This window comes from Taudactylus pleione, unplaced genomic scaffold (genome assembly GCF_031769625.1).
Source record: "Taudactylus pleione unplaced genomic scaffold, aTauple2 ptg000069l, whole genome shotgun sequence".
NCBI classification, from domain to species: Eukaryota; Metazoa; Chordata; class Amphibia; order Anura; family Myobatrachidae; genus Taudactylus; species Taudactylus pleione.
Genome location: NW_028284471.1, coordinates 12,764,114 through 12,791,839, shown reverse-complemented (window position 1 = coordinate 12,791,839; position 27,726 = coordinate 12,764,114). Strand labels below are relative to the sequence as shown.

Here is a 27,726-nt window from a genome sequence, read left to right as displayed (position 1 = left end):
GTGCTTTGTGGTTATCACTCTCATATCCTTCTTTCTTTTTCTTTAATGTCTTCTTTTCTCTCAAATGTTGCGATTCGATGGTTCCGGTCTATGCAGCAGTGAGTCTCTATAGCAGTGTTAGTCTGCGTTCCCAGTAGTTGGTTCCAGGACTGAGTTCCGCTACGAACGGTTGCAGATCTTCACGGCTAAGACTCCAGTTCTGTATATCTTCGTCATGCTGAGAGATGCTGTGAGGTGCTGTGCTGTGTGGTGTTGTGCCGTAAGGTGCCGTGCGACATGTCATCCTACAGTATGGTGCTTTGTGGTTATCACTCTCATATCCTTCTTTCTTTTTCTTTAATGTCTTCTTTTCTCTCAAATGTTGCGATTCGATGGTTCCGGTCTATGCAGCATTGAGTCTCTATAGCAGTGTTAGTCTGCATTCCCAGTAGTTGGTTCTAGAACTGAGTTCCGCTACGAACGGTTGCAGACCTTCACGGCTAAGACTCCAGTTCTGTATATCTTCGTCATGCTGAGAGATGCTGTGAGGTGCTGTGCTGTGAGGTGTTGTGTCGTAAGGTGCCGTGCGACATGTCATCCTACAGTATGGTGCTTTGTGGTTGTCACTCTCATATCCTTCTTTCATTTTTTTTTCATGTCTTCATAGTTTATTGTTGATTGTAACCTTTTTGTCTCTCATTGTCCCTATTTACAGTTGGCAGGTTTGTTTTGAGTATACATTTTCTTTACTTCCTAGAATTTCTGCACTTCTCACTTGAGCAGCTACTCTAATGAACATTGAGGGTTTTGGATACGTGAAAGAAAATGGTTTGCTTCAATGTTACAAGGGGAAACTGGTGTCTTCAAACATGGTGGATATTATAGACTGGTTTGTGTGTGGCCATATCAAGAGGCCATCAGGATACAGTGCTGCAGACTATTGAGTTTCTAAAGCTACCAGACAAGATTCTTACGAACTTCCATGCCCAGGTAATGCTTGTTTTAATATCCTAATAGTCTGTATTGTTTAGTTTAACCTAATTTAATTATCCTTAAAACTTAAAATGGCATCATACTGTGTGGTGCTGTTCTGTAAGGCACCGTATGGAGTGGCATTATATAGTATGGATGCTTGCTTTTAGTATCTTAATAGTATGCATTATTGCATTTAACCTAGTGTAATTGTTCTACTAACTGTTAGTATAGCATCATGCTGTGTAGTGCTGTTCCGTAAGGCACCGTATGGAGTGGCATTATATAGTTTGGATGCTTCCTGTTGAATATTTTGCTTGCTTTTAGTATCTTAATAGTATGCATTATTGCATTTAACCTAGTGTAATTGTTCTACTAACTGTTAGTATAGCATCATGCTGTGTAGTGCTGTTCTGTAAGGCACCGTATGGAGTGGCATTATATAGTATGGATGCTTCCTGTTGAATATTTTGCTTGCTTTTAGTATCTTAATAGTATGCATTATTGCATTTAACCTAGTGTAATTGTTCTACTAACTGTTAGTATAGCATCATGCTGTGTAGTGCTGTTCCGTAAGGCACCGTATGGAGTGGCATTATATAGTATGGATGCTTCCTGTTGAATATTTTGCTTGCTTTTAGTATCTTAATAGTATGCATTATTGCATTTAACCTAGTGTAATTGTTCTACCGACTGTTAGTATAGCATCATGCTGTGTAGTGCTGTTCCGTAAGGCACCGTATGGAGTGGCATTATATAGTATGGATGCCTGCTTTTAGTATCTTAATAGTATGCATTATTGCATTTAACCTAGTGTAATTGTTCTACCGACTGTTAGTATAGCATCATGCTGTGTAGTGCTGTTCTGTAAGGCACCGTATGGAGTGGCATTATATAGTATGGATGCTTCCTGTTGAATATTTTGCTTGCTTTTAGTATCTTAATAGTATGCATTATTGCATTTAACCTAGTGTAATTGTTCTACCAACTGTTAGTATAGCATCATGCTGTGTAGTGCTGTTCCGTAAGGCACCGTATGGAGTGGCATTATATAGTATGGATGCTTGCTTTTAGTATCTTAATAGTATGCATTATTGCATTTAACCTAGTGTAATTGTTCTACCAACTGTTAGTATAGCATCATGCTGTGTAGTGCTGTTCCGTAAGGCACCCTATGGAGTGGCATTACATAGTATGGATGCTTCCTTTTGCATATTTTTGCTTGCTTTTAGTATCTTCATAGTTTACATTATTGCATTTAGCCTAGTGTAATTGTCCTTAAAAGTTTAAATAGCATCATGCTGTGTAGTGCTGTTCCGTATGGAGTGGCATAAAGTATGGTTGTTTTTAGTTAGTATTTTTAATACTATGCATTATTGCATTTAACCTAGTTTGTGTCCTTAAAACTGTTATACAGCATGTGTGGTGCTGTTCCGTAATGGTGCGTATCCACATTGCAATTTAAATCGCACATGTATCGTGCACATTTTGGTCAAACTACCAGTGATGCGTGCGCCCGCAGGTCGGTTCCGACATCTATCATCGCCCGTACATGCTGGTCAACCTGACAATCACGTCAGGTTCCGCATGTACGGCGATGATGAATGTGTGTGCTACACTGAACGTTCAGTGTAGGCACATTACAGACATGGAAACGACATCACGATTACAATGTCGTAATCGTGCTGTCATTTCCATGTCTGGTAGTGGATACGCACCTTTAGGCAGCGTATGGAGTGGCATTATTAATTATGGTTGCTTTTAGTTATAATCGTAATAGTATATATTATTGAATTTAACCTAGTTTAATTGTCCTTAACTGTTAGTATAGCATCATGCTATGTGGTGCTGTTCCGTATGGAGTGGCATTCTATAGTATGGTTGCTTCCTGTTAGTAGCATATCCCGCTTGCTTTTAGGTAATATATTAATAGGTTACACTTAACAAATACAAACTATATTTATTGCCCCTAAAACTTAGTATGGTGTGGCGTGTCATAATGCTGTATATTTCCTGCCTGTAGGGTGTTGTACCAATTATTTACAATTGGCAGTGTTATATTTTCAGTAGAAACTTTCTTTACCTCCTAGAATTACTGCACTTCTCATTCCAGCAGCTACTCTAATGAACATTGAGGTTTTTGGATACCTTAAAGAAAATGATTTGCTTCATCCTTTGGCAGTGGTACAAGCGGAAACCAGTGTCTTCAAACAGCTTGGATATTATAGATGGCTTTGTGGTGGACATTACAGGAGTTTATCAGGATACAGTGCTGCAGACTATTGAGCCTATGAAGCTACCAGACAAGACGCTTACTGACGACTATCCAGAGGCAATGATATCCTGTATTCATTGTAAGTAATTGGCTTGCTTTAATATCTTAATAGGTTACATCCAACAATACAAACTATATTTTCATTCTCTATAAAACTACTTTGGCTTTATGCTGTGAGGTGCTGTGACGTAAGGTGCCGTGCGACATGTCATCCTACAGTATGGTGCTTTGTGGTTATCACTCTCATATCCTTCTTTCTTTTTCTTTAATGTCTTCTTTTCTCTCAAATGTTGCGATTCGATGGTTCCGGTCTATGCAGCAGTGAGTCTCTATAGCAGTGTTAGTCTGCATTCCCAGTAGTTGGTTCCAGAACTGAGTTCCGCTACGAACGGTTGCAGACCTTCACGGCTAAGACTCCAGTTCTGTATATCTTCGTCATGCTGAGAGATGCTGTGAGGTGCTGTGCTATGAGGTGTTGTGTCGTAAGGTGCCGTGCGACATGTCATCCTACAGTATGGTGCTTTGTGGTTATCACTCTCATATCCTTCTTTCTTTTTCTTTAATGTCTTCTTTTCTCTCAAATGTTGCGATTCGATGGTTCCGGTCTATGCAGCAGTGAGTCTCTATAGCAGTGTTAGTCTGCGTTCCCAGTAGTTGGTTCCAGGACTGAGTTCCGCTACGAACGGTTGCAGACCTTCACGGCTAAGACTCCAGTTCTGTATATCTTCGTCATGCTGAGAGATGCTGTGAGGTGCTGTGCTGTGTGGTGTTGTGCCGTAAGGTGCCGTGCGACATGTCATCCTACAGTATGGTGCTTTGTGGTTGTCACTCTCATATCCTTCTTTCTTTTTCTTTAATGTCTTCTTTTCTCTCAAATGTTGCGATTCGATGGTTCCGGTCTATGCAGCATTGAGTCTCTATAGCAGTGTTAGTCTGCATTCCCAGTAGTTGGTTCCAGAACTGAGTTCCGCTACGAACGGTTGCAGACCTTCACGGCTAAGACTCCAGTTCTGTATATCTTCGTCATGCTGAGAGATGCTGTGAGGTGCTGTGCTGTGAGGTGTTGTGTCGTAAGGTGCCGTGCGACATGTCATCCTACAGTATGGTGCTTTGTGGTTGTCACTCTCATATCCTTCTTTCATTTTTTTTTTCATGTCTTCATAGTTTATTGTTGATTGTAACCTTTTTGTCTCTCATTGTCCCTATTTACAGTTGGCAGATTTGTTTTGAGTATACATTTTCTTTACTTCCTAGAATTTCTGCACTTCTCACTTGAGCAGCTACTCTAATGAACATTGAGGGTTTTGGATACGTGAAAGAAAATGGTTTGCTTCAATGTTACAAGGGGAAACTGGTGTCTTCAAACATGGTGGATATTATAGACTGGTTTGTGTGTGGCCATATCAAGAGGCCATCAGGATACAGTGCTGCAGACTATTGAGTTTCTAAAGCTACCAGACAAGATTCTTACGAACTTCCATGCCCAGGTAATGCTTGTTTTAATATCCTAATAGTCTGTATTGTTTAGTTTAACCTAATTTAATTATCCTTAAAACTTAAAATGGCATCATACTGTGTGGTGCTGTTCTGTAAGGCACCGTATGGAGTGGCATTATATAGTATGGATGCTTGCTTTTAGTATCTTAATAGTATGCATTATTGCATTTAACCTAGTGTAATTGTTCTACTAACTGTTAGTATAGCATCATGCTGTGTAGTGCTGTTCCGTAAGGCACCGTATGGAGTGGCATTATATAGTTTGGATGCTTCCTGTTGAATATTTTGCTTGCTTTTAGTATCTTAATAGTATGCATTATTGCATTTAACCTAGTGTAATTGTTCTACCGACTGTTAGTATAGCATCATGCTGTGTAGTGCTGTTCTGTAAGGCACCGTATGGAGTGGCATTATATAGTATGGATGCTTCCTGTTGAATATTTTGCTTGCTTTTAGTATCTTAATAGTATGCATTATTGCATTTAACCTAGTGTAATTGTTCTACCAACTGTTAGTATAGCATCATGCTGTGTAGTGCTGTTCCGTAAGGCACCGTATGGAGTGGCATTATATAGTATGGATGCTTGCTTTTAGTATCTTAATAGTATGCATTATTGCATTTAACCTAGTGTAATTGTTCTCAAAACTGTTAGTATAGCATCATGCTGTGTAGTGCTGTTCCGTAAGGCACCGTATGGAGTGGCATTACATAGTATGGATGCTTCCTTTTGCATATTTTTGCTTGCTTTTAGTATCTTCATAGTTTACATTATTGCATTTAGCCTAGTGTAATTGTCCTTAAAAGTTTAAATAGCATCATGCTGTGTAGTGCTGTTCCGTATGGAGTGGCATAAAGTATGGTTGTTTTTAGTTAGTATTTTTAATACTATGCATTATTGCATTTAACCTAGTTTGTGTCCTTAAAACTGTTATACAGCATGTGTGGTGCTGTTCCGTAATGGTGCGTATCCACATTGCAATTTAAATCGCACATGTATCGTGCACATTTTGGTCAAACTACCAGTGATGCGTGCGCCCGCAGGTCGGTTCCGACATCTATCATCGCCCGTACATGCTGGTCAACCTGACAATCACGTCAGGTTCCGCATGTACGGCGATGATGAATGTGTGTGCTACACTGAACGTTCAGTGTAGGCACATTACAGACATGGAAACGACATCACGATTACAATGTCGTAATCGTGCTGTCATTTCCATGTCTGGTAGTGGATACGCACCTTTAGGCAGCGTATGGAGTGGCATTATAAATTATGGTTGCTTTTAGTTATAATCGTAATCGTATATATTATTGAATTTAACCTAGTTTAATTGTCCTTAACTGTTAGTATAGCATCATGCTATGTGGTGCTGTTCCGTATGGAGTGGCATTCTATAGTATGGTTGCTTCCTGTTAGTAGCATATCCCGCTTGCTTTTAGGTAATATATTAATAGGTTACACTTAACAAATACAAACTATATTTATTGCCCCTAAAACTTAGTATGGTGTGGCGTGTCATAATGCTGTATATTTCCTGCCTGTAGGGTGTTGTACCAATTATTTACAATTGGCAGTGTTATATTTTCAGTAGAAACTTTCTTTACCTCCTAGAATTACTGCACTTCTCATTCCAGCAGCTACTCTAATGAACATTGAGGTTTTTGGATACCTTAAAGAAAATGATTTGCTTCATCCATTGGCAGTGGTACAAGCGGAAACCAGTGTCTTCAAACAGCTTGGATATTATAGATGGCTTTGTGGTGGACATTACAGGAGTTTATCAGGATACAGTGCTGCAGACTATTGAGCCTATGAAGCTACCAGACAAGACGCTTACTGACGACTATCCAGAGGCAATGATATCCTGTATTCATTGTAAGTAATTGGCTTGCTTTAATATCTTAATAGGTTACATCCAACAATACAAACTATATTTTCATTCTCTATAAAACTACTTTGGCTTTATGCTGTGAGGTGCTGTGACGTAAGGTGCCGTGCGACATGTCATCCTACAGTATGGTGCTTTGTGGTTATCACTCTCATAGCCTTCTTTCTTTTTCTTTAATGTCTTTTCTCTCAAATGTTGCGATTCGATGGTTCCGGTCTATGCAGCAGTGAGTCTCTATAGCAGTGTTAGTCTGCGTTCCCAGTAGTTGGTTCCAGGACTGAGTTCCGCTACGAACGGTTGCAGACCTTCACGGCTAAGACTCCAGTTCTGTATATCTTCGTCATGCTGAGAGATGCTGTGAGGTGCTGTGCTGTGTGGTGTTGTGCCGTAAGGTGCCGTGCGACATGTCATCCTACAGTATGGTGCTTTGTGGTTGTCACTCTCATATCCTTCTTTCTTTTTCTTTAATGTCTTCTTTTCTCTCAAATGTTGCGATTCGATGGTTCCGGTCTATGCAGCATTGAGTCTCTATAGCAGTGTTAGTCTGCATTCCCAGTAGTTGGTTCCAGAACTGAGTTCCGCTACGAACGGTTGCAGACCTTCACGGCTAAGACTCCAGTTCTGTATATCTTCGTCATGCTGAGAGATGCTGTGAGGTGCTGTGCTGTGTGGTGTTGTGTCGTAAGGTGCCGTGCGACATGTCATCCTACAGTATGGTGCTTTGTGGTTATCACTCTCATATCCTTCTTTCTTTTTCTTTAATGTCTTCTTTTCTCTCAAATGTTGCGATTCGATGGTTCCGGTCTATGCAGCAGTGAGTCTCTATAGCAGTGTTAGTCTGCATTCCCAGTAGTTGGTTCCAGGACTGAGTTCCGCTACGAACGGTTGCAGATCTTCACGGCTAAGACTCCAGTTCTGTATATCTTCGTCATGCTGAGAGATGCTGTGAGGTGCTGTGCTGTGTGGTGTTGTGCCGTAAGGTGCCGTGCGACATGTCATCCTACAGTATGGTGCTTTGTGGTTATCACTCTCATATCCTTCTTTCTTTTTCTTTAATGTCTTCTTTTCTCTCAAATGTTGCGATTCGATGGTTCCGGTCTATGCAGCAGTGAGTCTCTATAGCAGTGTTAGTCTGCATTCCCAGTAGTTGGTTCCAGGACTGAGTTCCGCTACGAACGGTTGCAGATCTTCACGGCTAAGACTCCAGTTCTGTATATCTTCGTCATGCTGAGAGATGCTGTGAGGTGCTGTGCTGTGTGGTGTTGTGTCGTAAGGTGCCGTGCGACATGTCATCCTACAGTATGGTGCTTTGTGGTTATCACTCTCATATCCTTCTTTCTTTTTCTTTAATGTCTTCTTTTCTCTCAAATGTTGCGATTCGATGGTTCCGGTCTATGCAGCAGTGAGTCTCTATAGCAGTGTTAGTCTGCGTTCCCAGTAGTTGGTTCCAGGACTGAGTTCCGCTACGAACGGTTGCAGATCTTCACGGCTAAGACTCCAGTTCTGTATATCTTCGTCATGCTGAGAGATGCTGTGAGGTGCTGTGCTGTGTGGTGTTGTGCCGTAAGGTGCCGTGCGACATGTCATCCTACAGTATGGTGCTTTGTGGTTGTCACTCTCATATCCTTCTTTCATTTTTTTTTCATGTCTTCATAGTTTATTGTTGATTGTAACCTTTTTGTCTCTCATTGTCCCTATGTACAGTTGGCAGGTTTGTTTTGAGTATACATTTTCTTTACTTCCTAGAATTTCTGCACTTCTCACTTGAGCAGCTACTCTAATGAACATTGAGGGTTTTGGATACGTGAAAGAAAATGGTTTGCTTCAATGTTACAAGGGGAAACTGGTGTCTTCAAACATGGTGGATATTATAGACTGGTTTGTGTGTGGCCATATCAAGAGGCCATCAGGATACAGTGCTGCAGACTATTGAGTTTCTGAAGCTACCAGACAAGATTCTTACGAACTTCCATGCCCAGGTAATGCTTGTTTTAATATCCTAATAGTCTGTATTGTTTAGTTTAACCTAATTTAATTATCCTTAAAACTCAAAATGGCATCATGCTGTGTGGTGCTGTTCTGTAAGGCACCGTATGGAGTGGCATTATATAGTATGGATGCTTGCTTTTAGTATCTTAATGGTATGCATTATTGCATTTAACCTAGTGTAATTGTTCTACCAACTGTTAGTATAGCATCATGCTGTGTAGTGCTGTTCCGTAAGGCACCGTATGGAGTGGCATTATATAGTATGGATGCTTGCTTTTAGTATCTTAATAGTATGCATTATTGCATTTAACCTAGTGTAATTGTTCTACCAACTGTTAGTATAGCATCATGCTGTGTAGTGCTGTTCCGTAAGGCACCGTATGGAGTGGCATTATATAGTATGGATGCTTCCTGTTGAATATTTTGCTTGCTTTTAGTATCTTAATAGTATGCATTATTGCATTTAACCTAGTGTAATTGTTCTACCAACTGTTAGTATAGCATCATGCTGTGTAGTGCTGTTCCGTAAGGCACCGTATGGAGTGGCATTATATAGTATGGATGCTTGCTTTTAGTATCTTAATAGTATGCATTATTGCATTTAACCTATTGTAATTGTTCTACCAACTGTTAGTATAGCATCATGCTGTGTAGTGCTGTTCCGTAAGGCACCGTATGGAGTGGCATTATATAGTATGGATGCTTCCTGTTGAATATTTTGCTTGCTTTTAGTATCTTAATAGTATGCATTATTGCATTTAACCTAGTGTAATTGTTCTACCAACTGTTAGTATAGCATCATGCTGTGTAGTGCTGTTCCGTAAGGCACCGTATGGAGTGGCATTATATAGTATGGATGCTTGCTTTTAGTATCTTAATAGTATGCATTATTGCATTTAACCTATTGTAATTGTTCTACCAACTGTTAGTATAGCATCATGCTGTGTAGTGCTGTTCTGTAAGGCACCGTATGGAGTGGCATTATATAGTTTGGATGCTTCCTGTTGAATATTTTGCTTGCTTTTAGTATCTTAATAGTATGCATTATTGCATTTAACCTAGTGTAATTGTTCTACTAACTGTTAGTATAGCATCATGCTGTGTAGTGCTGTTCCGTAAGGCACCGTATGGAGTGGCATTATATAGTATGGATGCTTCCTGTTGAATATTTTGCTTGCTTTTAGTATCTTAATAGTATGCATTATTGCATTTAACCTAGTGTAATTGTTCTACCAACTGTTAGTATAGCATCATGCTGTGTAGTGCTGTTCCGTAAGGCACCGTATGGAGTGGCATTATATAGTATGGATGCTTGCTTTTAGTATCTTAATAGTATGCATTATTGCATTTAACCTAGTGTAATTGTTCTACCAACTGTTAGTATAGCATCATGCTGTGTAGTGCTGTTCCGTAAGGCACCGTATGGAGTGGCATTATATAGTATGGATGCTTCCTGTTGAATATTTTGCTTGCTTTTAGTATCTTAATAGTATGCATTATTGCATTTAACCTAGTGTAATTGTTCTACCAACTGTTAGTATAGCATCATGCTGTGTAGTGCTGTTCCGTAAGGCACCGTATGGAGTGGCATTATATAGTATGGTTGCTTGCTTTTAGTATCTTAATAGTATGCATTATTGCATTTAACCTAGTGTAATTGTTCTACCAACTGTTAGTATAGCATCATGCTGTGTAGTGCTGTTCCGTAAGGCACCGTATGGAGTGGTATTACATAGTATGGATGCTTCCTTTTGCATATTTTTGCTTGCTTTTAGTATCTTCATAGTTTACATTATTGCATTTAGCCTAGTGTAATTGTCCTTAAAAGTTTAAATAGCATCATGCTGTGTAGTGCTGTTCCGTATGGAGTGGCATAAAGTATGGTTGTTTTTAGTTAGTATTTTTAATACTATGCATTATTGCATTTAACCTAGTTTGTGTCCTTAAAACTGTTATACAGCATGTGTGGTGCTGTTCCGTAATGGTGCGTATCCACATTGCAATTTAAATCGCACATGTATCGTGCACATTTTGGTCAAACTACCAGTGATGCGTGCGCCCGCAGGTCGGTTCCGACATCTATCATCGCCCGTACATGCTGGTCAACCTGACAATCACGTCAGGTTCCGCATGTACGGCGATGATGAATGTGTGTGCTACACTGAACGTTCAGTGTAGGCACATTACAGACATGGAAACGACATCACGATTACAATGTCGTAATCGTGCTGTCATTTCCATGTCTGGTAGTGGATACGCACCTTTAGGCAGCGTATGGAGTGGCATTATAAATTATGGTTGCTTTTAGTTATAATCGTAATAGTATATATTATTGAATTTAACCTAGTTTAATTGTCCTTAACTGTTAGTATAGCATCATGCTATGTGGTGCTGTTCCGTATGGAGTGGCATTCTATAGTATGGTTGCTTCCTGTTAGTAGCATATCCCGCTTGCTTTTAGGTAATATATTAATAGGTTACACTTAACAAATACAAACTATATTTATTGCCCCTAAAACTTAGTATGGTGTGGCGTGTCATAATGCTGTATATTTCCTGCCTGTAGGGTGTTGTACCAATTATTTACAATTGGCAGTGTTATATTTTCAGTAGAAACTTTCTTTACCTCCTAGAATTACTGCACTTCTCATTCCAGCAGCTACTCTAATGAACATTGAGGTTTTTGGATACCTTAAAGAAAATGATTTGCTTCATCCATTGGCAGTGGTACAAGCGGAAACCAGTGTCTTCAAACAGCTTGGATATTATAGATGGCTTTGTGGTGGACATTACAGGAGTTTATCAGGATACAGTGCTGCAGACTATTGAGCCTATGAAGCTACCAGACAAGATGCTTACTGACGACTATCCAGAGGCAATGATATCCTGTATTCATTGTAAGTAATTGGCTTGCTTTAATATCTTAATAGGTTACATCCAACAATACAAACTATATTTTCATTCTCTATAAAACTACTTTGGCTTTATGCTGTGAGGTGCTGTGACGTAAGGTGCCGTGCGACATGTCATCCTACAGTATGGTGCTTTGTGGTTATCACTCTCATATCCTTCTTTCTTTTTCTTTAATGTCTTCTTTTCTCTCAAATGTTGCGATTCGATGGTTCCGGTCTATGCAGCAGTGAGTCTCTATAGCAGTGTTAGTCTGCGTTCCCAGTAGTTGGTTCCAGGACTGAGTTCCGCTACGAACGGTTGCAGACCTTCACGGCTAAGACTCCAGTTCTGTATATCTTCGTCATGCTGAGAGATGCTGTGAGGTGCTGTGCTGTGTGGTGTTGTGCCGTAAGGTGCCGTGCGACATGTCATCCTACAGTATGGTGCTTTGTGGTTGTCACTCTCATATCCTTCTTTCTTTTTCTTTAATGTCTTCTTTTCTCTCAAATGTTGCGATTCGATGGTTCCGGTCTATGCAGCATTGAGTCTCTATAGCAGTGTTAGTCTGCATTCCCAGTAGTTGGTTCCAGAACTGAGTTCCGCTACGAACGGTTGCAGACCTTCACGGTTAAGACTCCAGTTCTGCATATCTTCGTCATGCTGAGAGATGCTGTGAGGTGCTGTGCTGTGAGGTGTTGTGTCGTAAGGTGCCGTGCGACATGTCATCCTACAGTATGGTGCTTTGTGGTTATCACTCTCATATCCTTCTTTCTTTTTCTTTAATGTCTTCTTTTCTCTCAAATGTTGCGATTCGATGGTTCCGGTCTATGCAGCAGTGAGTCTCTATAGCAGTGTTAGTCTGCGTTCCCAGTAGTTGGTTCCAGGACTGAGTTCCGCTACGAACGGTTGCAGATCTTCACGGCTAAGACTCCAGTTCTGTATATCTTCGTCATGCTGAGAGATGCTGTGAGGTGCTGTGCTGTGTGGTGTTGTGCCGTAAGGTGCCGTGCGACATGTCATCCTACAGTATGGTGCTTTGTGGTTATCACTCTCATATCCTTCTTTCTTTTTCTTTAATGTCTTCTTTTCTCTCAAATGTTGCGATTCGATGGTTCCGGTCTATGCAGCATTGAGTCTCTATAGCAGTGTTAGTCTGCATTCCCAGTAGTTGGTTCCAGAACTGAGTTCCGCTACGAACGGTTGCAGACCTTCACGGTTAAGACTCCAGTTCTGCATATCTTCGTCATGCTGAGAGATGCTGTGAGGTGCTGTGCTGTGAGGTGTTGTGTCGTAAGGTGCCGTGCGACATGTCATCCTACAGTATGGTGCTTTGTGGTTATCACTCTCATATCCTTCTTTCTTTTTCTTTAATGTCTTCTTTTCTCTCAAATGTTGCGATTCGATGGTTCCGGTCTATGCAGCAGTGAGTCTCTATAGCAGTGTTAGTCTGCGTTCCCAGTAGTTGGTTCCAGGACTGAGTTCCGCTACGAACGGTTGCAGATCTTCACGGCTAAGACTCCAGTTCTGTATATCTTCGTCATGCTGAGAGATGCTGTGAGGTGCTGTGCTGTGTGGTGTTGTGCCGTAAGGTGCCGTGCGACATGTCATCCTACAGTATGGTGCTTTGTGGTTGTCACTCTCATATCCTTCTTTCATTTTTTTTTCATGTCTTCATAGTTTATTGTTGATTGTAACCTTTTTGTCTCTCATTGTCCCTATTTACAGTTGGCAGGTTTGTTTTGAGTATACATTTTCTTTACTTCCTAGAATTTCTGCACTTCTCACTTGAGCAGCTACTCTAATGAACATTGAGGGTTTTGGATACGTGAAAGAAAATGGTTTGCTTCAATGTTACAAGGGGAAACTGGTGTCTTCAAACATGGTGGATATTATAGACTGGTTTGTGTGTGGCCATATCAAGAGGCCATCAGGATACAGTGCTGCAGACTATTGAGTTTCTAAAGCTACCAGACAAGATTCTTACGAACTTCCATGCCCAGGTAATGCTTGTTTTAATATCCTAATAGTCTGTATTGTTTAGTTTAACCTAATTTAATTATCCTTAAAACTTAAAATGGCATCATACTGTGTGGTGCTGTTCTGTAAGGCACCGTATGGAGTGGCATTATATAGTATGGATGCTTGCTTTTAGTATCTTAATAGTATGCATTATTGCATTTAACCTAGTGTAATTGTTCTACTAACTGTTAGTATAGCATCATGCTGTGTAGTGCTGTTCCGTAAGGCACCGTATGGAGTGGCATTATATAGTTTGGATGCTTCCTGTTGAATATTTTGCTTGCTTTTAGTATCTTAATAGTATGCATTATTGCATTTAACCTAGTGTAATTGTTCTACTAACTGTTAGTATAGCATCATGCTGTGTAGTGCTGTTCTGTAAGGCACCGTATGGAGTGGCATTATATAGTATGGATGCTTCCTGTTGAATATTTTGCTTGCTTTTAGTATCTTAATAGTATGCATTATTGCATTTAACCTAGTGTAATTGTTCTACTAACTGTTAGTATAGCATCATGCTGTGTAGTGCTGTTCCGTAAGGCACCGTATGGAGTGGCATTATATAGTATGGATGCTTCCTGTTGAATATTTTGCTTGCTTTTAGTATCTTAATAGTATGCATTATTGCATTTAACCTAGTGTAATTGTTCTACCGACTGTTAGTATAGCATCATGCTGTGTAGTGCTGTTCTGTAAGGCACCGTATGGAGTGGCATTATATAGTATGGATGCTTCCTGTTGAATATTTTGCTTGCTTTTAGTATCTTCATAGTTTACATTATTGCATTTAACCTAGTGTAATTGTCCTTAAAAGTTTAAATAGCATCATGCTGTGTAGTGCTGTTCCGTATGGAGTGGCATAAAGTATGGTTGTTTTTAGTTAGTATTTTTAATACTATGCATTATTGCATTTAACCTAGTTTGTGTCCTTAAAACTGTTATACAGCATGTGTGGTGCTGTTCCGTAATGGTGCGTATCCACATTGCAATTTAAATCGCACATGTATCGTGCACATTTTGGTCAAACTACCAGTGATGCGTGCGCCCGCAGGTCGGTTCCGACATCTATCATCGCCCGTACATGCTGGTCAACCTGACAATCACGTTAGGTTCCGCATGTACGGCGATGATGAATGTGTGTGCTACACTGAACGTTCAGTGTAGGCACATTACAGACATGGAAACGACATCACGATTACAATGTCGTAATCGTGCTGTCATTTCCATGTCTGGTAGTGGATACGCACCTTTAGGCAGCGTATGGAGTGGCATTATAAATTATGGTTGCTTTTAGTTATAATCGTAATAGTATATATTATTGAATTTAACCTAGTTTAATTGTCCTTAACTGTTAGTATAGCATCATGCTATGTGGTGCTGTTCCGTATGGAGTGGCATTCTATAGTATGGTTGCTTCCTGTTAGTAGCATATCCCGCTTGCTTTTAGGTAATATATTAATAGGTTACACTTAACAAATACAAACTATATTTATTGCCCCTAAAACTTAGTATGGTGTGGCGTGTCATAATGCTGTATATTTCCTGCCTGTAGGGTGTTGTACCAATTATTTACAATTGGCAGTGTTATATTTTCAGTAGAAACTTTCTTTACCTCCTAGAATTACTGCACTTCTCATTCCAGCAGCTACTCTAATGAACATTGAGGTTTTTGGATACCTTAAAGAAAATGATTTGCTTCATCCATTGGCAGTGGTACAAGCGGAAACCAGTGTCTTCAAACAGCTTGGATATTATAGATGGCTTTGTGGTGGACATTACAGGAGTTTATCAGGATACAGTGCTGCAGACTATTGAGCCTATGAAGATACCAGACAAGACGCTTACTGACGACTATCCAGAGGCAATGATATCCTGTATTCATTGTAAGTAATTGGCTTGCTTTAATATCTTAATAGGTTACATCCAACAATACAAACTATATTTTCATTCTCTATAAAACTACTTTGGCTTTATGCTGTGAGGTGCTGTGACGTAAGGTGCCGTGCGACATGTCATCCTACAGTATGGTGCTTTGTGGTTGTCACTCTCATATCCTTCTTTCATTTTTTTTTCATGTCTTCATAGTTTATTGTTGATTGTAACTTTTTTGTCTCTCATTGTCCCTATTTACAGTTGGCAGGTTTGTTTTGAGTATACATTTTCTTTACTTCCTAGAATTTCTGCACTTCTCACTTGAGCAGCTACTCTAATGAACATTGAGGGTTTTGGATACGTGAAAGAAAATGGTTTGCTTCAATGTTACAAGAGGAAACTGGTGTCTTCAATCATAGTCGTGCAGATTTCATTCTTGCAAATACATTGCAGTAGGAAGTACAAGTTTATTAGCTCACATGGGGTCATTATTTGCAGTTGTCAAGCCAATGGTTTGTAAGAATGCATTTCCTTACATAGTAAATTACATTGTGTGAAACATTTTGTGATCAACTACAACTTGTTAGGTCTGTAGATCTCTTGGCGCATGTATAGATTGATGGAGTTAAATAAAAATGGTGTATATATTGCTTGATTAAATTGTTGATGTTTGTTCTGCAGCTAAACTCTTCAGTGACCCAAAGTGATGATGAGATAACCACAATAAGTGCTGAGAAGGGAGAATGTGGATATAAAGAGAAATCTCATGAACTATGTCTTTGATGGCGCCACACATCCTGCAACATGACCAACATCAGCCTTGTTCTAATTTGTTTACGTTCAGACCTAACATCATGTTATATGTTGGATGTCACTCTGTCCGAACCGTTTAATGTCTGATATTGCTCCAAGATCATGAAAACCTCATCTGATATTGCCCTATCCCCCCCTCCCTGTGACTATACTGTGCTTCACACTTTTCTCTACATTATCCAATGAAATACCTGTATTATACTGTTCCTGTAAACTTCTATCTGTAAATGATTCTGTAATCATGTGTATAAGATGCTCTGTCTTTCTGTGACAAATTCAGAGATCTAATTTACTTCTCATTACTCTGTGTCACTCTGCAGAAAAGTGGAAATGTTTCCCTAAATAAATTATATTTGCTTTACCACAAAAGACTATGTAATTAATATTTTGCTTTATCAAGATCTTCATCGATATATGCTGTTTTTTTTTATTATTTAACAAAGTACTTCTTAAGGGTTTTCTATGCGTCTATATCCTGGCAATATAGAGACCTCATTTTTGCTGGGAGAAGAAGACTGTACCTGTAGGTAATTACTCCTGAGATGCAACATCCAGGGACCAAAGTTCTTTAGGAAGGTTGTCTAAAAATTTGAGAAATTTAATCACTTTTTACTTAATGTTTAGCACATTTTGGAGCTCCATAACACACTCAGAGGTTTCTTGTAATAAGTTTTAATATTTACTTTTTTGTTTAAATGTGTTATTTCTCTTTAAAGTGTATCCATAGTTATTCAGTTTCTCTTTTTTCTGCATTAAACAATGGTATTTCAGTGCATTCCCCCATGTAATATAGTTCATTGAAACAAGATTTAATCTAAATCAAATTTAATTCTAAACTCAGGATCCCAAAGTTAGGTCAGTTTACATATAAACTACTCTTCTTCATAAACTAATTGATTACAAAACACAATATTGTAGTCCTTTTCTTTCTCAGAAAAATCTAGCTAGCAGCACCAGTTTAATTCGTATCACACAAAACACAGATTTGTACTAATTAGGGTAATTCAATGTAAAAAACTGTTTTAAGTAAACTGTTACTAATCTTTTCTAATACCTAGATTACTAAGCAAAAATAAAGTTACTAGCAGCATAAGCCGGTCTTGGAGGACTTCAATGACTAGTGGTTTTCCATGTCTCCTTCCACTGTCATTCGTGACATCCCCTAGGGCCTTTGCAAAAATGTCAGTCACTTATGGCTACTTTTAAAAATGTGTAGCTGATGATGCTTTTGCCTTACATTAGCCACGGTTTTTGTCCTGCTACAAATGTTCTACTACAAAATGCAAGCTCATTTGGTCAGGGCCATCTGTAACTTTGGTTTTATATGCATAGGAGGTGGCTGGTTATGAATGGAAGTGTCCTGTTCCGCTTCATGTTTAATAACCTGGGGGTATATTTACAATGCTTTGGTTTTGTTTTTTGTTCGATTTTGGATAGGTTTTTTTTTTTTTAATGAAAGGAGTTACTAAAGCCCAAAAACATAAAATGAGCACAAAATCGAACTTCAAATCCCTAAATAAATAGAATAATGATTTGAGCTTCTAAACACCATTCTATTGACTGGAAATTGATTGTGATGCCTTTAAAAGTTCCCAAAAGCATGTGGGGCAGCCTGGCTGTAGGAATGGCTGCTCAAGGATATGCTATGCTGTGCACCTACATGCGGTAACTCTTTGAAGGCCCCATAGCCAAGGTGCATACAGGTTTCCCCCACCATGGTGGGGTTCGGCCGACCTAGCCAGACGAACCAAAAAATGTTTCCCGTCTCCTCTGAGAGTGTGGTTCTCGTGTGTACCAGTCTTCCTTCACTCTTATCCTCCTCCGGGTATAAGTAGGATTGACCAGTGCATCCTGGGAGTTGAAAGCTTGAACTGCGTGGGGCCTGGATCCAGATCCATAACCTACACACCAAGGTCTCCCTGTGGACCCAATGGGCTTCGAAGAAAGAGTTAACAAAGGTAAGTTCTTACCATAACTCATTTTTCAAACACATCCTGTAATAATGAGTTAGAAGCTGAGTGGTTGGTACTTGTACTCTCTCTACCTTCTCTCTCCAAGGATTGATAAATATCCCCCTAAATGAATGAGAAACTTGCCAGAATAAATATTTACACATACTGTATAATTTTTATATCAATCATTAAAAAAATTATATTTAAATTTTAAATAAATAAATACAACTGTTTAGCTGTTTAGTTTTAATTATTGATAAAAATTTTAGGATTAGGTAAAAAAACATACTGCAGATCAGTTTTTCTCCTGACAGCACCCTGCAGCAGCTAAACAAAGACGAGCTAAAAGAATAAGATCAGGACACAGGTATGAATAGCTTGCTGCTTCCTGACACAACTGATAGATGATAATGCATGTTGGATACACTTTCCCATCTGCTTGATCAACAAATGAAAGCTTAATCAGCAGTGTAGTGCCTAGTTGCTGCTGTGAGTGGATCTTCATCCCAGGAAGAAGACTACTTTTAGTAGTTTAACATAACAATTGACTGTCAAACAATCCTTTGCAAGGGGGACAAGTATGACAGCAGTCGCCCAATTGCACAATGGATCACTGACGCCATAACAAAACTCAGGGAAGTCATTGCAAAATGGCTTGCCCCGCTTGGACTCCCCTCAGGATTTGTGATTTCTGACAACGCCATCAATATTGTGAGAACATTACAGATGGGTGAATTCCAACACATCCAATGTCTTGCTCACACAATCAACTTGGTGGTGCATTTTTTTTTTTTTAAATGACACGGTCGTGCAGGAGATGCTCTCCGTGGCCCGCAAAATATCTGGACATTTTTGCAATTCAGGTGCATGTAGAAGATTGCAGCACCTGCAAGAAATGTTGAATTTCCCCTGTCACCAGATAGTTATGAGGTGGAACTCCACCCTTTTATATGCTACAGCGGATGGTGGAACAGCAAAATGCCATCCAAAGCTACACAATGAACTTGACGTAGGAAGAGGAGGGGGAATGTACCTTACTCAAGCTCAGTGGAAAATACTTTCTTTGTTGTGCAAAGTGCTAAAACCTTTCAAAGTATCCACCTGTGAAGTGAGTTCAGATACTGTCAGCTTGAGTCAGGTAATTCCCCTCATTAGACTGTTTGAAAAGCAACTTGAGAAACTGAAGGAGGAGCTGAAACAAAGCGATTCCGCTAAGCTTGTCAGACTTGTAGATCAAATCCTTTTATTTGCTTTGCCAGGATCCAAGGTTTGACAAGATCTTACAATTTTGGTGACCGTGCTGGATCCTAGGTTGAAGTCATATGTCGTGTCTTCCCAGCGGACACAGATCTGAAGAGATGTAAAGAGCGGTTGGTAAGGAAATTGTCAGCTTAAGTGACACGTGATGCAGCAAAAGCTCCTCCTTCCATTTCTCCAGCAAGTGCGGCTGCCAGGAAAAAACTAAACTTTCGGAAAAAAAAGACCCACTGGTGATGCAGATGTGTCACCACAACCAAGTTTTGACATCTGGGAGTAGATTTACTAAAGTTTGATTTTGTTTTCTGTTCGATTTGTTTTAACTTTTTTATGAAAGAACTTACTAAAGGCAAAATCGAATGTCAAATCAACATGGGTGAGGGGTGCTTTGTAGTGAGGGAAGAGGGGTGCTGTGAAGGGAGAGCCTGGTGTGCTGTGATGGGAGAACAGTAGTTAATCTACATTAAATTGATTTGTATTCAAAATAATTGGGTTTGAAAGGAAATTCTAAGGAATTAATTGGAGTGCAAATTTTCATATTGAATGCAACATTACGCTGTATGGTGGCATTATCTGCTAGGGGGCACCAGACAAGTTCTTGCCTAAGGCACCAAATTGGTTACAGCCGACAGCAATGCTGCCTCCTAATAGTTAAACAGTGCTCTCTGTGTTCATAGATAGCAGCAAGGTATTTACAGTAAGCACATTTTAATATAAGAAATTAGTGATAATAGCCTTGTCATAGGTGTTAAATTGGGTCCTATGTATCTAAATCAATATTGTATGCTATTATCTTGCTGTACTATGATATCCATTATGTCATGTTTATGAAGTTTAAACAGAATATGTTTTATATGAATATATAATCTACATTAATGTTGTTTTTTAAAGCTTACAAAATAGGAATATATGGTAGGAATTGTGTGTAATATGAGGAATAAGTAAAATTGTCCTGTGTTGATGGTCATTACAAAATGGAAAAAATTAAATATTTCCGGAGACAAATATTTAACCCTAAAATTCAGCATAGTTGACAATCACTCAATTGTGGTCTCCAATATACACCTTTTAAAACTGTATTAACGTGCATTAATAATAAATGAAGACCAATGTTTAAAAGAAAAGATATAGCTGATCCAATGATTTTTGTTTTCTCTCAACACTGCACAAGATAGTGAGATGCATTACTGGCATTTCAAAGAGTCCCCTGATAATACAATATGCAACACACAAAAAAACAAATGCATAAAAGCTGATGTTTCTATCTAAACCTGGCAACAAAATAGAGTTTCTTATCCATTGAATCGTCTGCCATTGGAATTTCAAATATACGTCCTTAGATAAAAAATATTTTATTAAAATATTTCCAGTTTGGCCAGATATCAATTCTCATTTAGCATCAAAATGATTTCTTAATCAAAACTTAATTACAAGTCACTTATCTTTGCAAATTATTATTTTTGTGGCAGACTGCAAGAAAGAGAGTAATAATAATAATAACTGTAGCATTTTGGATGTCATTTACTAAGTGTCCATAGGAAATACTTTTGTATGTAAATGTAACCCCATGCTGCTGGGTACCTCAATGTACCTATAGGGGAAGGAGGTGGAAAAAATCTCAATGTCAAGGTAATATCTCTCAATTTCTCAAACACAATGGACCTGATTCAGACCCGCTCGCTAAGGCGCGATCGCTCGCTCTGAGTGATTTTCGCCCATCTGCGCATGCGTATAATTCGCAGTACGCGTGCGCAAGCCATTCGTTGTGATCTGATTTTGGTAGCTCGTAAGCCACTATCAGGTCGCTGCTTTGAGTGACAGATAGTGCCGCTTGTGGGTGGTAACAGGGGAAGGTGCTTGTGAACGGGGGAGTGGATGTTCGAATGCAGGCTTGTCTGGCCGCCAAAACGCCGTTTAAAGGGCGTGCATAATTAGCAAAGCAGCGTCATTGTACACATCACCTGCATGTATTTCAGCCAGCGCTGATCGCTGTGCTTGCGGCAGGCTACGGCAACCCCAAGGGCTACGAGCAGCTCCGATGGCTCACGATGGTCCCGATTAATCCTTCATTTCCCGGAGATGACGTGTGGTAGCGAGTGGCAAGGGGGTGTCTTCAGACATTTGCGAGGGCACTTTGCCGTAGCTATCCAAAACATAGTGGGTGTCCTTACGCGATGCAGTGCGAGAGCTTACTTTAAATATCTGGCTCCTTTTTGCCAGCGAGCGATCGCATCTTGCGAACGGGTCTGAATGAGCTCCAATGTCTTCACCCAAGTCATGTTTTTTCTTGAAGGTAGTATATTATTGTCACGAACCCGGGCTGACTCGCAGATACAACAATCGGGGTCAGCTGGTTGTGACGCCGGCGCACCACGGTCACATACACGGTTCTTCTGCCACCACGCAAATTTTTCTGGAGTTCTGCGATCTCCGAACAGATTATTAATAAATCACATTCAATTACACACAGATGTAGTATGAGCCTCTCCAGGCACGCAAGGTCAATAAGAATCACGGAGAATATGCTAGATTAAATGTGTTCAATCCAAAAAATATTTTCAAGGATTAGTTACAAAAATATTAATAAAATGGCAAACAGATTATAATTCAAATATTTCCTAAATATAAAAGAGAAATAATTCAGAGTTCCTAAGATAACTTACACTAAAGTTCTTAGCACTGCTGATGGGGCGAGTGATTTCCCCCACAAGAATCTTCTGGTGCACTCCTCTCCCAGCATGTCCGTCTGATCCCCAATGAGTGAACATTGAATGCTGGATAGCATTCCTTTTTTAAACATCCCTAATTCTTTGTTCATACTTAAGAGGGTCTCCCTATCAGGTCAGCAGGTATTGAGGTCAATAGATTTCCAATACAGGGTTACCTTGCCAAACTAACAGGGTCCCTGCTTTAAAGAGATGTAACAATATAACTCACTCTTCGACTTCCCCGTTCCAGATCTATAGTAAATACCAGAATCCTTATCTCAGCCTCTATAGCAGAACAAGAATCTTTAGAAATAGGGCACTGGAGTAAAAGGAGGTCTGGTTCTGGGATTACGATCTAGGACACTGACTTTAGGGGTCATAAAAAGGGAGAGGTCTAGATGTTCACACATGACCTCACACTGTGAGGAATATACATTCTTTTGTTATCTGCAAGCCATCCACTTTATTTCAAATTCACCTTTTGCTAATTCCAGTCCTTGCTGACCTGCACACCGAATAGCAATTGACATATCATGTTTATACAGAAAATAAAATGACAGAACATCACACATCATACAATATCATAATTTGGGCCTATTCACCACAATTATGTCTCTGTTTACAATGTCGATATTCATTAAGTCAACATAAGAATGTCGACATGTTCATAATGTCAACAGTGACCATGCCAACGCTGATGTAATATCAACAGTTTCTTTTTACTGTGTCTATCCCTAACCCTAATGGTAACCCTAACCTTAAACATAACGCTATCTCTATCTCTAATGGTAACCCTAACCGAAATCACAAATAGAAATAAATATACCATCGGCCAAGCTTGCAAGTACTTTCCATAGACAGGAATGCAACATGGGAATTTACCAAGAATCTTGTTTTTAATCACGGGTGTAAATTAAGCAAACTCGGTCCAAATTAGAAGTTTAAGATAGCCCCCTGAGCTGCGTGTTCTGCAGAATCATCCACAGATCAGTGTGATCCATGTATGTTTCTGCCTGTTTGTAAGCAAATAAATGGTTAAAATAAAATAAAAAATGATATGGGGTCCCCCCCCCCTCAGAATAACCAGCACCAAGCTCTTTGAGCCGATGCTGGTTCACAAAATATAAAGGGACAAAAAACGTAGGAGTCCCCCGTATTTCATGTTCTAGCCATGGGCTCTTGGCCCTGATGCTAGTAGTAAAAATATGTGAAAAAATGGCATAGGGGTCTCTGTATTTTTACTACTAGCACCGGGCTCCACTAGCCGGGGTGTAATGCCACAGCCACAGTATCCTTTCACTGGCTCATCCAGCCAAAGCATTAACACCCCAACATAGTCAGCCTAGGCCGGGGATCCCAGAGGAGGTGGGGATCCCCCCAATACAGGGGTCCACCCACTTCTGAGTATCCCCGGCCTTGACTGAAGCCTGCGGCTATGCTCCGCACCCCTGGCTGGTGGGTACGGAGTTCATGGGGTAAATAATGTTGTAATAAATAATATTGTCTTTTACAGAGGGGTTGTGGTGCCAGCAAGCCTCCCCCTCATGATGGTACTTGTGTAACTACAAGTACCAGCATGCAGGCATTAAGTGCGCGCTGGTGCCGCTGACCTTCCTGTAAAAGAAATATTAAACAAAAGACAGGACACACACCATAGGATTTAATCTTTTATTACACATTCACTCACTCACACTCACCTGCACAGGTGCAAAAGTTTGTTTAGAGACAATCAAATGATTAATGTAGCTCTCAAAGTGTCACGGTCTGTGCAGTCCTCTCTCCCCTGTCTGGGGTGTCGCTCTCTTCCCTGGTGCTTCAGCACTCTGGTCTAGTATCAACTGAGCAATTAGTTGATGCAGCAGCTGTGAGCTGCACCTGAACTTCCTATATAGACCAGCCACACAAGTTCCCTGGTGCCAGTTCATTAAGTCAAAGACTGCCTCAGTGTCTGCACTCCGGATTATGGGCCTGATTCAGAGCTGAACGCTCTGACCAGAGCGCTCGCTCTGAATCAGGGCCCTCCTACCTGTTTTTGGAGCGTCCTCATGGACGCTCGCATAGCTGTGGGTTACCACCCACAGCTTATGCGAGCGTCCATGATGATGGTTGCGATGAGACCCTGCGGTAGGGTCTCGCTGCCGCAAGCCCAGGAGTGATTTTGGCTCTATCAGAGCCAAAGTCACTCCCACTGACATCATTACTGATGTCAGTGGGGCCGGACTCAGACGGTAGGCGTTCCCATGGGAACGCCTCCGTCTGGCCGCCACGCCCCCGGCACGCCCACCAAAGGGGGCGTGCTGTCAGTCACCATCGACAGCACGCCCCCTTTGGTGCGAGACCCCGAGCGACGTATTTGTCGTCGCTCGCCGGGTCTCGCGCATGCGCACGACGGAGCTCTCTCCGTCGTGCGCATGCACATTCGCCAAACCGACCCGCTTGCGAGCGAACTTCCCTCGCGAGCAGGTCTGAATGACCCCCTTTGCTACCAGCTAGAATTCTTTGTGTTTCCTGTTGTCTCTAAAGCCTGGTTTCTGCAACCTGATACCCTCTTGTGTCTCATGCAGGCTTGCCTACCTTCCCGATTTGGTCGGGAGCCTCCTGAATATTGGGTACCGCTCCCGACCCCCCGGAAAGGTAGGCAAGCCTCCCGGCGTCCACCAACCCTCCCGACCTCCGCCCAGAACAAACTAGAAATCCCCGCAGCGGGGGGCCAGTGACGCGATTTGCGCTGAATTGCATCATCGAGGCCCTGCTCCATAATGCCGAAAATAACGGCAGTGTGAAGAGGGGGCCGGGCCACAATGACGCAATCATGTGGCCCCGCCTCCGCCTCCAATGTGTCATAACTGTCCGGACACGCCCCCCGCTGTTAGCCAACAATCAGCTCTCTCCCGGAAGGAGGGAGCTGATTGTTGGCAAGTATGGTCTCATGTAAGTCGTCTGGAACATTTCTCTGCTTCACCAGAGCTCCACTATCCTGGACTTGTCCAGTTATTGTTTTAGCTGCTTGACAATCTGCACTTACAATCCGGGACTGTGTTGTGTTATTATCCAGTGTGTTAGTGAAGGCATATTCTTCAGAACCACTAGTGCCTTTCAGATTCTCTGCACTACTCTGCAGCATTCTAAATCAGAGCCTCCTATCATCTGCTGTCACCTGTGCATTCTGGTTAATCAAATCCTAGTGTACCTGTACTTTATAATATATTCTGGACATTTCAGTCAACACTGCTATTTATTTGTCAAACAGGACTTTGTGTATCCATTTACTTCATCCAGCATTTGTCTTCATCCTAAAGTCTGTGTCTATTCCCTGCATTATCCTGGACTGTATTACCATTGCATACCAGTTACTCAGAAATGCCTATGTGAACATTGTTACCTGTTGCTTATCTTCCTGCTTAAATATTGCACCACCCTGTATGATGATAAATCTTAAGGTGCCCATACATCTGCGACGGATTGTCGCAATGCAGGGATGCGATTGGAAACTTCCGACCGCCCATCAGAAATTTCCGATCGCCCACCATCGATGTTCAGCGATCCGTCGCCAGATCACTGACATTTGACATGTTAAATGTCCCCGATTTGACGATTGCGATCGTCAAATCGTCAAAATCCAACATGTTGGATTTCTGCGATCCTGCGATGCCGGGTTGCAGGATGGGGGTGACGCATAGAACGGGACTGAGGAGCCCGTTAACCCTGCGTAAAATGAAAAAATTAACGAAAATCATTTACTAAAATCGTTCATTTACTAAATCGTTGTGTGTGTATGCAGCTTAAGCTATACAGAAATAATTGCAATAGTAAACTCAATTATTCCTGTGTAATTCCTTACAATGTTGAACCCTTGATCATAAGGGTTATAAGGGCATATTCAATTGGGCACGAGGTAAAAAATCTTGCGCCACTCGCTTTCAATTTTAGAATACCACGGGTATGCACGCTCCAGATCCCTGCGGTATCCAATTTAAAAAAAAGTGGTTGTGGGGTTTTCAGCTCTGAAAACCCTGCGCTGCGTTTAAAAAAAAAAAAAAAATTCTGCACTTAGCTGCCCGGGGGTCTCCGCGGCTCCCGGGGCCTTTTATTTAGTCTCTCATGTTCTTTATTAGAGAGGAGCTCTTGAACACTTAAACTCTGTTACACCACGTGGGAGTCTTATCACAGACTCACATTACACATTAAAGCCCTCCCGGGTTTTACTGGCATGTTCTCAATCAGACATATGTATCACATTTAGACAAGGTAAGAAGTAGCAAGGCAGGCCGCAGGACCGATGCAGCATTTCTCTTATGGCTTTATCAAGGCCCTTAAGCCCAGATCACACTCCTACCAATGCTGCAGGATACACATATCCTTCTATAGGAGAAAGTGTAATGTTGGGTAAATATTATATATCACATTCCAGCCCTAATTAATGAGGATTAAAGTGTGAGAACATTGATTATATTGAATATACAAGGAATTCATACTCACTATGAGGCATGCTTGCCTACCCTCTCGATTTGGCCGGGAGCCTCCCGATTTTCAGGTGCCGCTCCCGGCCCCCCGGAAAGGCAGGCAAGCCTCCCGGAAGCCGGCATCCCTCCCTACCCCCCCGCAGAGTTAATATCAAAACCCCCGCAGCGGGTTCCGCCCCGGCTCCGACCCCAAATGCGATGTCATGGCTGGGCACGCCCCCCGCTGTTAGCCGACAATCAGCTCCCTCCCGGAAGGAGGGAACTGATTGTCGGCAAGTATGCTATCAGGGTAATAGCAATTTGGGACAACTACTTATTAACAATCTATGAATAACAACTGTGTTTAAAAATAGATATGCTCATGGTATAATAATTAGTGGGTTCCTACATATTGAACTCAAAAACATATAGATCCTTGTCATTCGTAGGGGCATATTCAATTGGGTGCGAGTAAAGCAAACAAATGGCACCTGCGAGGTTTTTCCTGCAGGTGCGGGTTACTTGCTATTCAATTTGCTGCGGTTTTTTTTTTTTTTTTCCCGCTATTTTGCGCTTCGGGAGATTTTTGTACTCTGACCTCCAGAGCAGGTGTGATTTTTTTTTTTCTCTAATATCTGTCATTTTAGGAAAAAACAGTGGGACTTGTTCTGGGACCCTGGTGGCACCGCGCCTAATGACTAATTAAGCTTTTGGAAGTTTCCAATTAGCTTAATTAGTCAGTAATTGCTCACCTTCTGAACTGTTGTCTTCTGCATCCAGTGTCGGGGCCCAGTCCTCCTGCAGCAGTGGTGAGTATGTAGTGTGTGGTGCATAAGTGTGTGTGTGTGACCCCTGGTGTATGTGTGTCCCCCCCCCCAGTGTCCAGTGGGCTCCTGGAGAATGGGGCGCCTGGAGAACTACATCTCCCAGCAGCCCCAGGACTCCCAGCAGCCCTCTATCCAGTGAGACGATAGAGGGGAGACCCCCGGGCAGGTAAGTGCAGAATTTTTTTTTTCAGCTCTGAAAACCCGCGCCAACTTTTTTTTAAATTGGATACCGCGGGTATTGGGAGCGCACATACCAAAATTGGGGGCGAGGGGCGCAAGATTTTTTACCTCGCTAAACCTCGCGCCCAATTGAATATGTCCCTTATGATCAAGGTTCAACATTGT

The 27,726-nt window shown here is 41.1% G+C and overlaps 2 long non-coding RNA genes across 2 annotated transcripts in view; one reads left to right on the top strand and one right to left on the bottom strand.

Annotated features, from left to right (window-relative positions):
- The first annotated feature begins 15,549 nt into the window (after positions 1 to 15,549).
- LOC148534327 (uncharacterized) lies at positions 15,550 to 16,564 on the top strand. Its single transcript, XR_015877673.1, has 2 exons — positions 15,550 to 15,898; positions 16,064 to 16,564. It is a non-coding gene; the product is annotated as an uncharacterized LOC148534327 (long non-coding RNA).
- Positions 16,565 to 17,622: 1,058 nt separating this feature from the next.
- Positions 17,623 to 27,726, bottom strand: part of LOC148534326 (uncharacterized) — a 32,288-nt gene continuing 22,184 nt past the window's right edge. Inside the window, exon 2 of the long non-coding RNA XR_015877677.1 lies at positions 17,623 to 18,270. This is a non-coding gene — a long non-coding RNA (uncharacterized LOC148534326). The remainder of the gene's footprint in view (positions 18,271 to 27,726) is intronic.